Genomic DNA, 14,782 nt, shown 5'->3' on the forward strand with positions numbered 1-14,782 from the left:
GGGTGGCAAACGGAATTGAAAATACCCGCTTTGAGGACAGCGGGTTCAAAAACTACTATAGGTAGGCAGTGGTTGCCGACCTCCCGCATTATTCGAAATATTTATTTCGGATTATGTTTATATTGGTTACATACAATAAAGTATATTATTATCCGTACAAATTTGTTTCTCAGTTCTATAGAACACGGGACTTGGCTCCGCGGATAATAGGAATATACGCTTTATAGATAATATCGTTGAAACAAAAGTCAAGTTTCTATTATATATAGAATAACAAATCGTTTCCATATATTATCGTTAATTTTTGGAGGCAGGCAAATATTAATTTATTACCTGCCGTATAGTTGGATTATTATATCGTTACGGTATAATACAAATATGGATTCTTATGAAAGAAATATAAAATTATATATTAAATGTGGAAATATTATCATATGCGCTTGGTTTTATGTTATATATTACCAGAGATATATATGAAAAGAGATAAATTTTAAATTTATCTTCAAAATGCAAATGATTTAACTTAATATTTATATTGGTTAAACAAAAATTGTACATGTGTGGATACAATAATTATGTATGTTGGAAATAAAATGATATTTTATAATGAAATATGTATGTATAAAAAGATAAAATTATAGAAATATATATATTACAATAATTAGATGAAATTCTTGTTATATTGGTAAAACAAGTATAAATTAAAAATGAAAATATGGATTACGAATGCTATATAAAAATGGCCGTAATCGAATGGATTTTTTTACTTATATATTTAAAATTTTACCCAAAGGCGAAATATTGAATTTTATTCAATATAATAAAAATCATGGAATTATATAAAGTGAAAAATCTATATATCTATATATCTATTATATTGCTTATTTCGATTCAAAATATATGAATGGAATATGAAGGAAAAACATTATTCTGGTTGATCCTGCCAGTAGTTATATGCTTGTCTCAAAGATTAAGCCATGCATGTCTAAGTACACACGAATTAAAAGTGAAACCGCAAAAGGCTCATTATATCAGTTATGGTTCCTTAGATCGTTAACAGTTACTTGGATAACTGTGGTAATTCTAGAGCTAATACATGCAATTAAAACATGAACCTTATGGGACATGTGCTTTTATTAGGCTAAAACCAAGCGATCGCAAGATCGTTATATTGGTTGAACTCTAGATAACATGCAGATCGTATGGTCTTGTACCGACGACAGATCTTTCAAATGTCTGCCCTATCAACTTTTGATGGTAGTATCTAGGACTACCATGGTTGCAACGGGTAACGGGGAATCAGGGTTCGATTCCGGAGAGGGAGCCTGAGAAACGGCTACCACATCTAAGGAAGGCAGCAGGCGCGTAAATTACCCACTCCCAGCTCGGGGAGGTAGTGACGAAAAATAACAATACAGGACTCATATCCGAGGCCCTGTAATTGGAATGAGTACACTTTAAATCCTTTAACAAGGACCAATTGGAGGGCAAGTCTGGTGCCAGCAGCCGCGGTAATTCCAGCTCCAATAGCGTATATTAAAGTTGTTGCGGTTAAAACGTTCGTAGTTGAACTTGTGCTTCATACGGGTAGTACAACTTACAATTGTGGTTAGTACTATACCTTTATGTATGTAAGCGTATTACCGGTGGAGTTCTTATATGTGATTAAATACTTGTATTTTTTCATATGTTCCTCCTATTTAAAAACCTGCACTAGTGCTCTTAAACGAGTGTTATTGTGGGCCGGTACTATTACTTTGAACAAATTAGAGTGCTTAAAGCAGGCTTCAAATGCCTGAATATTCTGTGCATGGGATAATGAAATAAGACCTCTGTTCTGCTTTCATTGGTTTTCAGATCAAGAGGTAATGATTAATAGAAGCAGTTTGGGGGCATTAGTATTACGACGCGAGAGGTGAAATTCTTGGACCGTCGTAAGACTAACTTAAGCGAAAGCATTTGCCAAAGATGTTTTCATTAATCAAGAACGAAAGTTAGAGGTTCGAAGGCGATCAGATACCGCCCTAGTTCTAACCATAAACGATGCCAGCTAGCAATTGGGTGTAGCTACTTTTATGGCTCTCTCAGTCGCTTCCCGGGAAACCAAAGCTTTTGGGCTCCGGGGGAAGTATGGTTGCAAAGCTGAAACTTAAAGGAATTGACGGAAGGGCACCACCAGGAGTGGAGCCTGCGGCTTAATTTGACTCAACACGGGAAAACTTACCAGGTCCGAACATAAGTGTGTAAGACAGATTGATAGCTCTTTCTCGAATCTATGGGTGGTGGTGCATGGCCGTTCTTAGTTCGTGGAGTGATTTGTCTGGTTAATTCCGATAACGAACGAGACTCAAATATATTAAATAGATATCTTCAGGATTATGGTGCTGAAGCTTATGTAGCCTTCATTCATGGTGGCAGTAAAATGTTTATTGTGTTTGAATGTGTTTATGTAAGTGGAGCCGTACCTGTTGGTTTGTCCCATTATAAGGACACTAGCTTCTTAAATGGACAAATTGCGTCTAGCAATAATGAGATTGAGCAATAACAGGTCTGTGATGCCCTTAGATGTCCTGGGCTGCACGCGCGCTACAATGAAAGTATCAACGTGTATTTCCTAGACCGAGAGGTCCGGGTAAACCGCTGAACCACTTTCATGCTTGGGATTGTGAACTGAAACTGTTCACATGAACTTGGAATTCCCAGTAAGTGTGAGTCATTAACTCGCATTGATTACGTCCCTGCCCTTTGTACACACCGCCCGTCGCTACTACCGATTGAATTATTTAGTGAGGTCTCCGGACGTGATCACTGTGACGCCTTGCGTGTTACGGTTGTTTCGCAAAAGTTGACCGAACTTGATTATTTAGAGGAAGTAAAAGTCGTAACAAGGTTTCCGTAGGTGAACCTGCGGAAGGATCATTATTGTATAATATCCTTATCGTTAATAAACATTTGTTATAATACAAATAAATACAATTTACCAAAATAAAAATATTACAAAATGATTCCACGGAATCAAAAGTTAAAGTCAAAATAAAATGAAGATGGCTTTTATTTTATATGTGGGGCTTGGCAACCTCATAAAAAGACTTTAACATTATTAATGTTGTTGTGCGTATTTGTGGCAGTACCTACTACAACAATGGCGTTTCCTATAAAAACAAATTCTCGAAAATGGAAATCGAAGAAACTGAACAAAATTTGAAAGTAGAAGTCGAATTAAAATTAAAATAATTTTGAATGTGGTATTCAAAATAAGTGTGTGTGTATATGGACCATAATATACACGCGTTGCGAATATGTATTGTTCATCTATGTTATGAGCATACGTTGGCTAATGCAACAACCTAAAATATACAATGTTTGTACCTGTCATCCATCAGGTTAATGTTTTATATAAATTTTGCAGTATGTGTCACCCAAAATAGCAAACCATAACCAGATTTTTATGATACATAATGCTTATATGAAACTAAGACATATCGCAACATTTATTTTTAGGTATAAAAATAAATTTATTGAAGGAATTGATATATGCCAGTAAAATGGTGTATTTTTAATTTCTTTCAATAAAAACAATATTGATATTATATAAAAATGAATTATAAAACTCTAAGCGGTGGATCACTCGGCTCATGGGTCGATGAAGAACGCAGCAAACTGTGCGTCATCGTGTGAACTGCAGGACACATGAACATCGACATTTTGAACGCATATCGCAGTCCATGCTGTTATGTACTTTAATTAATTTTATAGTGCTGCTTGGACTACATATGGTTGAGGGTTGTAAGACTATGCTAATTAAGTTGTTTATAAATTTTTTATAAGCATATGGTATATTATTGGATTAAATAATGATTTTATTCATAATATTAAAAAAGAAATGAAAAACATTATCTCACATTTGAATGTGAAAAACGAAGAGAAATATTTTCTTTTTCAATCAAATAATACTGAGAAATGTCTAGCATAAAAAATTGAAATATTTTTCATCTAGAATTGTCTCTTATTAATGATTCGGAAAAAGAAAAATCTTGGTTTTGTTATTATTCTTCGTTGGTTCGTTAAATGGATAAAAAATAACTTTGCTTACAAGAACTATTGGAACTATTTATAACGAATTTAATTGATTGTTTTATCATTTATATATAAAGAATTTATGGCAAAAAATAGTTATATATACAACCTCAACTCATATGGGACTACCCCCTGAATTTAAGCATATTAATTAGGGGAGGAAAAGAAACTAACAAGGATTTTCTTAGTAGCGGCGAGCGAAAAGAAAACAGTTCAGCACTAAGTCACTTTGTCTATATGGCAAATGTGAGATGCAGTGTATGGAGCGTCAATATTCTAGTATGAGAAATTAATGATTTAAGTCCTTCTTAAATGAGGCCATTTACCCATAGAGGGTGCCAGGCCCGTATAACGTTAATGATTACTAGATGATGTTTCCAAAGAGTCGTGTTGCTTGATAGTGCAGCACTAAGTGGGTGGTAAACTCCATCTAAAACTAAATATAACCATGAGACCGATAGTAAACAAGTACCGTGAGGGAAAGTTGAAAAGAACTCTGAATAGAGAGTTAAACAGTACGTGAAACTGCTTAGAGGTTAAGCCCGATGAACCTGAATATCCGTTATGGAAAATTCATCATTAAAATTGTAATATTTAAATAATATTATTAAGAATAATGTGCATTTTTTCCATATAAGGACATTGTAATCTATTAGCATATCCCAAATTTATCATAAAATATAACTTATAGTTTATTCCAATTAAATTGCTTGCATTTTAACACAGAATAAATGTTATTAATTTGATAAAGTGCTGATAGATTTATATTATTACAGAGCGTTAATTTTTCGGAATTATATAATGGCATAATTATCATTGATTTTTGTGTTTATTATATGCTCTTGTATGATTAACAATGCGAAAGATTCAGGATACCTTCGGGACCCGTCTTGAAACACGGACCAAGGAGTCTAACATATGTGCAAGTTATTGGGATGTAAACCTAATAGCGTAATTAACTTGACTAATAATGGGATTAGTTTTTTAGCTATTTATAGCTAATTAACACAATCCCGGGGCGTTCTATATAGTTATGTATAATGTATATTTATATTATTTATGCCTCTAACTGGAACGTACCTTGAGCATATATGCTGTGACCCGAAAGATGGTGAACTATACTTGATCAGGTTGAAGTCAGGGGAAACCCTGATGGAAGACCGAAACAGTTCTGACGTGCAAATCGATTGTCAGAATTGAGTATAGGGGCGAAAGACCAATCGAACCATCTAGTAGCTGGTTCCTTCCGAAGTTTCCCTCAGGATAGCTGGTGCATTTTAATATTATATAAAATAATCTTATCTGGTAAAGCGAATGATTAGAGGCCTTAGGGTCGAAACGATCTTAACCTATTCTCAAACTTTAAATGGGTAAGAACCTTAACTTTCTTGATATGAAGTTCAAGGTTATGATATAATGTGCCCAGTGGGCCACTTTTGGTAAGCAGAACTGGCGCTGTGGGATGAACCAAACGTAATGTTACGGTGCCCAAATTAACAACTCATGCAGATACCATGAAAGGCGTTGGTTGCTTAAAACAGCAGGACGGTGATCATGGAAGTCGAAATCCGCTAAGGAGTGTGTAACAACTCACCTGCCGAAGCAACTAGCCCTTAAAATGGATGGCGCTTAAGTTGTATACCTATACATTACCGCTAAAGTAGATGATTTATATTACTTGTGATATAAATTTTGAAACTTTAGTGAGTAGGAAGGTACAATGGTATGCGTAGAAGTGTTTGGCGTAAGCCTGCATGGAGCTGCCATTGGTACAGATCTTGGTGGTAGTAGCAAATAATCGAATGAGACCTTGGAGGACTGAAGTGGAGAAGGGTTTCGTGTGAACAGTGGTTGATCACGAGTTAGTCGGTCCTAAGTTCAAGGCGAAAGCCGAAAATTTTCAAGTAAAACAAAAATGCCTAACTATATAAACAAAGCGAATATAATACACTTGAATAATTTTGAACGAAAGGGAATACGGTTCCAATTCCGTAACCTGTTGAGTATCCGTTTGTTATTAAATATGGGCCTCGTGCTCATCCTGGCAACAGGAACGACCATAAAGAAGCCGTCGAGAGATATCGGAAGAGTTTTCTTTTCTGTTTTATAGCCGTACTACCATGGAAGTCTTTCGCAGAGAGATATGGTAGATGGGCTAGAAGAGCATGACATATACTGTTGTGTCGATATTTTCTCCTCGGACCTTGAAAATTTATGGTGGGGACACGCAAACTTCTCAACAGGCCGTACCAATATCCGCAGCTGGTCTCCAAGGTGAAGAGTCTCTAGTCGATAGAATAATGTAGGTAAGGGAAGTCGGCAAATTAGATCCGTAACTTCGGGATAAGGATTGGCTCTGAAGATTGAGATAGTCGGGCTTGATTGGGAAACAATAACATGGTTTATGTGCTCGTTCTGGGTAAATAGAGTTTCTAGCATTTATGTTAGTTACTTGTTCCCCGGATAGTTTAGTTACGTAGCCAATTGTGGAACTTTCTTGCTAAAATTTTTAAGAATACTATTTGGGTTAAACCAATTAGTTCTTATCAATTATAACGATTATCAATTAACAATCAATTCAGAACTGGCACGGACTTGGGGAATCCGACTGTCTAATTAAAACAAAGCATTGTGATGGCCCTAGCGGGTGTTGACACAATGTGATTTCTGCCCAGTGCTCTGAATGTCAAAGTGAAGAAATTCAAGTAAGCGCGGGTCAACGGCGGGAGTAACTATGACTCTCTTAAGGGGATCTGGGGTAATTGCGAGCAGAGGGGGAGTATTTTTCTGTAATTCGTAAGTCATATCATATGGTGTGCGGAAGGGGAATTTTACTCTGTAACTCACAAGTCTCTCCTTTACTCAAGTCGACTCAAAACCTCCTCGTGGTGGTCCCCGGTAATGCTAAACTTGTTTAGCAGCTAATTTGAGCGGCAAAACTTTTCCGATGGGTTGGTTCCCCAGAGGAAATTTATTCATATTGGAACTACAAATAGAAATAACGAGCCTCGGATGAATTTACACAATCTGATGACGACCCGACCCTCCGTGGACACCTTCCCGGAGGACCAATATGAACCAAACGCAGCGGCTACTCTATCTAGGGTTCCCTGCACAGTATGTGGCCGGTCCTTTAACAGCAAGAGAGGACTCGGTGTTCACATGCGATCTCGGCACCCAGACGAACTTGATGAAGAACGTCGACGTGTCGAGATAAAGGCAAGGTGGAGTGAGGAAGAGAAGTGGATGATGGCGAGAAAGGAGGTTGAGCTCACAGCAAATGGACATAAACACATAAACAAGCAACTAGCGGTGTATTTTGCAAACCGCAGCGTCGAAGCCATCAAAAAGCTAAGACAGAGGGGCGATTATAAGGAGAAAATAGAGCAGATAAGAGGGCAATCAGCTCGCGTCCCGGAAGTTGCTAATCTAACCATAAGGCGCCGCCCTAGTAGAAGTGAGCAAAACCACCAAGTAACAACATCAGAAACAACTCCAATCACTCCCTTCGAACAGTCGAACAGGGAAATTTTGCGGACACTGCGTGGGTATAGCCCCGTAGAATGCCATTCCAAATGGAGAGCCCAAGAGCTACAAACGATCATTGACAGGGCAGAGCTCGAGGGAAAGGAAACCACTCTCCAATGCTTATCGCTATATCTCCTAGGAATTTTTCCGGCACAGGGTGTACGACACACGCTGACGAGACCTCCTCGGAGACCTCGGAATAGGAGAGAAAGCAGAAGGCAGCAGTATGCTGTCACCCAGCGTAACTGGGATAAGCATAAAGGAAGATGCATTAAGTCCTTGCTAAATGGAACTGATGAGTCGGTAATGCCAAGCCAAGAAGTAATGGTTCCCTACTGGAGAGAAGTAATGACTCAGCCTAGCCCAAGCTCTTGCAGTGGAGAAGTGATACAAATGGATCACTCGCTTGAGAGGGTATGGTCTGCTATTACGGAGCATGACCTTAGGGCATCAAGAATCTCATTATCTTCATCTCCGGGGCCTGACGGGATAACTCCAAAAACAGCCAGGGAGGTGCCGTCAGGTATTATGCTACGAATAATGAACCTAATTCTATGGTGCGGCAATCTACCACACTCTATCCGACTGGCCAGAACTGTCTTCATCCCGAAGACGGTGACGGCGAAGCGACCGGCAAGACTTTCGTCCAATATCGGTGCCTTCAGTCCTGGTAAGACAGCTAAATGCAATATTGGCAACCCGGTTGAACTCATCAATCAATTGGGACCCGCGCCAGCGGGGCTTCTTACCTACCGACGGATGTGCCGATAATGCGACGATAGTTGACTTAGTCTTGAGGCATAGCCATAAGCACTTTAGATCTTGCTACATCGCAAATTTAGATGTAAGCAAGGCATTCGATTCTCTATCGCATGCATCTATATATGACACCTTACGTGCTTATGGTGCGCCAAAGGGCTTCGTTGACTACGTACAGAATACGTACGAGGGTGGCGGTACCAGTCTCAATGGGGACGGTTGGAGTTCAGAGGAATTCGTCCCTGCTAGAGGAGTGAAGCAGGGTGACCCTTTGTCTCCTATTCTATTTAACTTGGTAATGGACAGGTTACTTAGAAACCTACCCAGCGAAATTGGTGCTAGAGTCGGAAATGCCATTACTAACGCGGCCGCGTTTGCAGATGATTTGGTACTATTTGCTGAAACTCGAATGGGACTTCAAGTATTGTTGGACAGAACGTTGGATTTTCTATCTCTCGTCGGCCTCAAACTTAATGCCGACAAATGTTTTACCGTTGGCATTAAGGGCCAGCCGAAACAGAAGTGTACCGTGCTAGAGGCACAGAGCTTTTACGTAGGCTCAAGAGAGATTCCATCATTGAAGCGAACGGACGAGTGGAAGTACTTAGGCATCAACTTCACTGCAACTGGGAGGGTTCGATGCAATCCGGCCGAGGACATTGGTCCAAAGCTACAAAGATTGACAAAGGCCCCCCTCAAACCACAACAGAGGGATGTTCGCCCTAAGGACTGTCCTTATCCCACAGCTCTATCACAAGTTAGCCCTTGGGAGTGTGGCGATAGGCGTCCTACGAAAAACTGACAAACTAATACGATACTATGTGCGAAGATGGCTAAATCTTCCGCTGGATGTGCCGATAGCATTCATTCACGCACCCCCAAAAAGTGGAGGTCTCGGAATTCCATCACTTAGATGGGTAGCTCCAATGTTAAGGCTAAGACGTTTGAGTAATATTAAATGGCCTCACCTCACGCAAAACGAGGTAGCCAGCTCTTTCCTCGAAGCCGAAAAACAACGGGCCCGAGATAGATTATTTGCAGAACAACATGAATTGTTATCGCGTCCGGCAATAGAAAAATATTGGGCGAACAAATTGTACCTCTCAGTTGATGGCAGCGGACTCCGTGAAGCGGGCCATTGGGACCGCAACACGGGTGGGTTAATCAACCCACGCGTTTACTAACAGGAAAGGAATATATAGACGGTATTCGTCTGCGGATAAATGCCCTACCCACGAAGTCTCGTACTACAAGGGGAAGGCACGAATTGGAACGACAGTGTCGTGCAGGATGTGACGCTCCCGAAACAACAAACCATATAATGCAAAAATGTTACCGATCGCATGGAGGCGCGTAGCTAGACACAACTGCGTAGTAAATCGAATCAAGCGGGGACTTGAGGAGAGAGGCTGCGCGGTCATTGTTGAACCAAGTCTGCAGTGCGAATCCGGCCTTAATAAACCGGACCTGGTGGCACTACGACAAAATCACATTGATGTGATCGACATACAAATTGTGACAGACGGACACTCTATGGATGATGCGCACCAGCGCAAAAATCAATAGATACGACAGACCGGACATACGAACTGAATTGCGTCGCAGATTCGAAGCCGCAGGTGACATTGAATTCCATTCTGCCACCCTGACTGGAGGGGGATCTGGAGTGGTCAATCCGTTAAAAGATTGATAGCGAAGGGTCTCCTCAGCAAATATGATAGTCATATCATTAGCGTCCAGGTTATGAGAGGCAGTCTCGGTTGTTTTAAACAGTTCATGTACCTGAGCGGGTTTTCCCCGAGATTGGACTTAGCTAAAACGTTTGGTTCAAAACATTTGCTTGCTGTCTTGGCATAACATCAATAAAGGCATAAACATCGCAAATAATGGTAATATATAAATGGCTATGAGGATGGTTTTAGTACGTAGGCGTTGCGGAACTTCGGTTCAGCAATGAATCGTGCATGCTAGAAACTGAAGTGTTGACAGACCTAGTATCTTTCGATAGATTTCCATACCTCCGCGATCAAAAAAAAAAAAAAAAAAAAAATAGCCAAATGCCTCGTCATCTAATTAGTGACGCGCATGAATGGAATTAACGAGATTCCTACTGTCCCTATCTACTATCTAGCGAAACACAGCCAAGGAACGGCTTGGAATAATTAGCGGGGAAAGAAGACCCTTTGAGCTTGACTCTAATCTGGCAGTGTAAGGAGACATAAGAGGTGTAGAATAAGTGGAGATATTAGACCTCGTTTGGGTATCGTCAATGAAATACCACTACTCTTATTGTTTCCTTACTTACTTGATTAAATGGAACGTGTATCATTTCCTAGCCATTATACGGATATATTTATTATATCTTATGGTATTGGGTTTTGATGCAAGCTTCTTGATCAAAGTATCACGAGTTTGTTATATAATCGCAAACAAATTCTTTAATAAAACGATGCATTTATGTATTTTTGATTTGAAAATTTGGTATAACTCCAATTACTCAGGTATGATCCAATTCAAGGACATTGCCAGGTAGGGAGTTTGACTGGGGCGGTAACAAGAGGTCAGAAAAGTTACCATAGGGATAACTGGCTTGTGGCGGCCAAGCGTTCCTAGCGACGTCGCTTTTTGATCCTTCGATGTCGGCTCTTCCTATCATTGTGAAGCAAAATTCACCAAGCGTTGGATTGTTCACCCATGCAAGGGAACGTGAGCTGGGTTTAGACCGTCGTGAGACAGGTTAGTTTTACCCTACTAATGACAAAACGTTGTTGCGACAGCATTCCTGCGTAGTACGAGAGGAACCGCAGGTACGGACCAATGGCACAATACTTGTTCGAGCGAACAGTGGTATGACGCTACGTCCGTTGGATTATGCCTGAACGCCTCTAAGGTCGTATCCGTGCTGGACTGCAATGATAAATAAGGGGCAATTTGCATTGTATGGCTTCTAAACCATTTAAAGTTTATAATTTATTTTATAAACGACAATGGATGTGATGCCAATGTAATTTGTAACATAGTAAATTAGGAGGATCTTCGATCACCTGATGCCGCGCTAGTTACATATAAAAGCATTATTTAATACAATGACAAAGCCTAGAATCAATTGTAAACGACTTTTGTAACAGGCAAGGTGTTGTAAGTGGTTGAGCAGCTGCCATACTGCGATCCACTGAAGCTTATCCTTTGCTTGATGATTCGATAAATAAATGAATGTAACACCTCGTCATCAATTTAGTGACGCATATGATATTGTCCCTATCATATAATTTTTGATATAAAGACTTTAAAGAATTCTATCAAGTTGCCAAATACCTCGTCATCAATTTAGTGACGCATATGATATTGTCTCTATCATATAATTAATATAAAGACTTTAATGATTTGTGTCACGTTGCCAAACACCTCGTCATCAATTTAGTGACGCATATGATATTGTCCCTATCATATAATTAATATAAAGACTTTTTAAAGAATTGTATCAAGTTGCCAAACACCTCGTCATCAACTACTATATTATGGTTGCGCCGACCTCTCATATTGTATTCTCTTATGTCTTCATAGGATTTTGGCAATTATACGAGTAAATTAAATAATATACATATGAAAATGATTAATTATTATATGTATAAGGGAAAAAATGCTGAAATATTCCCATATTATCTTAGTATTATAGAGGAAAGACCGTTGCCGACCTCTGATATTGTTCAAAACTTATGTATTTATATGATTTTGGCAATTATATGAGTAAATTAAATAATATACATATAAAATGATTAAATATTATATGTATAAATGTATAAGGGAAAAAATGATGAAATATTCCCATATTATCTTAGTATTATAGAGGAAAGACCGTTGCTGACCTCTGATATTGTTCAAAACTTATGTATTTATATGATTTTGGCAATTATATGAGTAAATTAAATAATATACATATGAAAATTATTAATTATTATATGTATAGGGAAAAAATGCTGAAATATTCCCACATTCTCTTAGTATTATAGAGAAAAGTAGTGAGAGGGTATAGTAGTGTAAACGACCGGAATTACGACAGAGGGTTCAAAAACTACTATAGGTAGGCAGTGGTTGCCGACCTCTCATATTGTTCAAAACTTATGTATTCATATGATTTTGGCAATTATATGAGTAAATTAAATAATATACATATGAAAATTATTAATTATTATATGTATAGGGGAAAAAATGCTGAAATATTCCCACATTCTCTTAGTATTATAGAGAAAAGCCATTATAGTGAGAGGGTATAGTAGTGTAAACGACCGGAATTACGACAGAGGGTTCAAAAACTACTATAGGTAGGCAGTGGTTGCCGACCTCTCATATTGTTCAAAACTTATGTATTCATATGATTTTGGCAATTATATGAGTAAATTAAATAATATACATATGAAAATTATTAATTATTATATGTATAAGGGAAAAAATGCTGAAAATATCCCACATTCTCTTAGTATATAGAGAAAAGCCATTATAGTGAGAGGGTATAGTAGTGTAAACGACCGGAATTACGACAGAGGGTTCAAAAACTACTATAGGTAGGCAGTGGTTGCCGACCTCTCATATTGTTCAAAACTTATGTATTCATATGATTTTGGCAATAATATGAGTAAATTAAATAATATACATATGAAAATGATTAATTATTATATGTATAAGGGAAAAAATGCTGAAAATATCCCACATTCTCTTAGTATTATAGAGAAAAGCCATTATAGTGAGGGTATAGTAGTGTAAACGACCGGAATTACGACAGAGGGTTCAAAAACTACTATAGTAGGCAGTGGTTGCCGACCTCTCATATTGTTCAAAACTTATGTATTCATATGATTTTGGCAATAATATGAGTAAATTAAATAATATACATATGAAAATGATTAATTATTATATGTATAAGGGAAAAAATGCTGAAAATATCCCACATTCTCTTAGTATTATAGAGAAAAGCCATTATAGTGAGAGGGTATAGTAGTGTAAACGACCGGAATTACGACAGAGGGTTCAAAAACTACTATAGGTAGGCAGTGGTTGCCGACCTCTCATATTGTTCAAAACTTATGTATTCATATGATTTTGGCAATAATATGAGTAAATTAAATAATATACATATGAAAATGATTAATTATTATATGTATAAGGGAAAAAATGCTGAAAATATCCCACATTCTCTTAGTATTATAGAGAAAAGCCATTATAGTGAGAGGGTATAGTAGTGTAAACGACCGGAATTACGACAGAGGGTTCAAAAACTACTATAGGTAGGCAGTGGTTGCCGACCTCTCATATTGTTCAAAACTTATGTATTCATATGATTTTGGCAATAATATGAGTAAATTAAATAATATACATATGAAAATGATTAATTATTATATGTATAAGGGAAAAAATAATCATATTATATATGAATAATGGAAAAAAATGAAATGTTCCTATAATCTCTTAATATATAAGAGAATAGCCCGTATGTTGGGTGGCAAACGGAATTGAAAATACCCGCTTTGAGGACAGCGGGTTCAAAAACTACTATAGGTAGGCAGTGGTTGCCGACCTCCCGCATTATTCGAAATATTTATTTCGGATTATGTTTATATTGGTTACATACAATAAAGTATATTATTATCCGTACAAATTTGTTTCTCAGTTCTATAGAACACGGGACTTGGCTCCGCGGATAATAGGAATATACGCTTTATAGATAATATCGTTGAAACAAAAGTCAAGTTTCTATTATATATAGAATAACAAATCGTTTCCATATATTATCGTTAATTTTTGGAGGCAGGCAAATATTAATTTATTACCTGCCGTATAGTTGGATTATTATATCGTTACGGTATAATACAAATATGGATTCTTATGAAAGAAATATAAAATTATATATTAAATGTGGAAATATTATCATATGCGCTTGGTTTTATGTTATATATTACCAGAGATATATATGAAAAGAGATAAATTTTAAATTTATCTTCAAAATGCAAATGATTTAACTTAATATTTATATTGGTTAAACAAAAATTGTACATGTGTGGATACAATAATTATGTATGTTGGAAATAAAATGATATTTTATAATGAAATATGTATGTATAAAAAGATAAAATTATAGAAATATATATATTACAATAATTAGATGAAATTCTTGTTATATTGGTAAAACAAGTATAAATTAAAAATGAAAATATGGATTACGAATGCTATATAAAAATGGCCGTAATCGAATGGATTTTTTACTTATATATTTAAAATTTTACCCAAAGGCGAAATATTGAATTTTATTCAATATAATAAAAATCATGGAATTATATAAAGTGAAAAATCTATATATCTATATATCTATTATATTGCTTATTTCGATTCAAAATATATGAATGGAATATGAAGGAAAAACATT

The 14,782-nt window shown here is 37.1% G+C and overlaps 2 non-coding genes and 1 pseudogene across 2 annotated transcripts; all 3 read left to right on the forward strand.

The window, feature by feature from the left end:
* The first annotated feature begins 927 nt into the window (after positions 1-927).
* LOC117149650 lies at positions 928-2,922 on the forward strand. Its single transcript, XR_004460431.1, has one exon. It is a non-coding gene; the product is annotated as a small subunit ribosomal RNA (ribosomal RNA).
* Positions 2,923-3,608: 686 nt separating this feature from the next.
* LOC117149647 lies at positions 3,609-3,787 on the forward strand. The gene has a single exon (XR_004460429.1). It is a non-coding gene; the product is annotated as a 5.8S ribosomal RNA (ribosomal RNA).
* Positions 3,788-4,182: 395 nt separating this feature from the next.
* On the forward strand, positions 4,183-11,566 carry LOC117149645 (annotated as a pseudogene).
* Positions 11,567-14,782: the final 3,216 nt, after the last annotated feature.

This window comes from Drosophila mauritiana, unplaced genomic scaffold (genome assembly GCF_004382145.1).
Source record: "Drosophila mauritiana strain mau12 unplaced genomic scaffold, ASM438214v1 U_27, whole genome shotgun sequence".
Lineage (NCBI taxonomy): Eukaryota > Metazoa > Arthropoda > Insecta > Diptera > Drosophilidae > Drosophila > Drosophila mauritiana.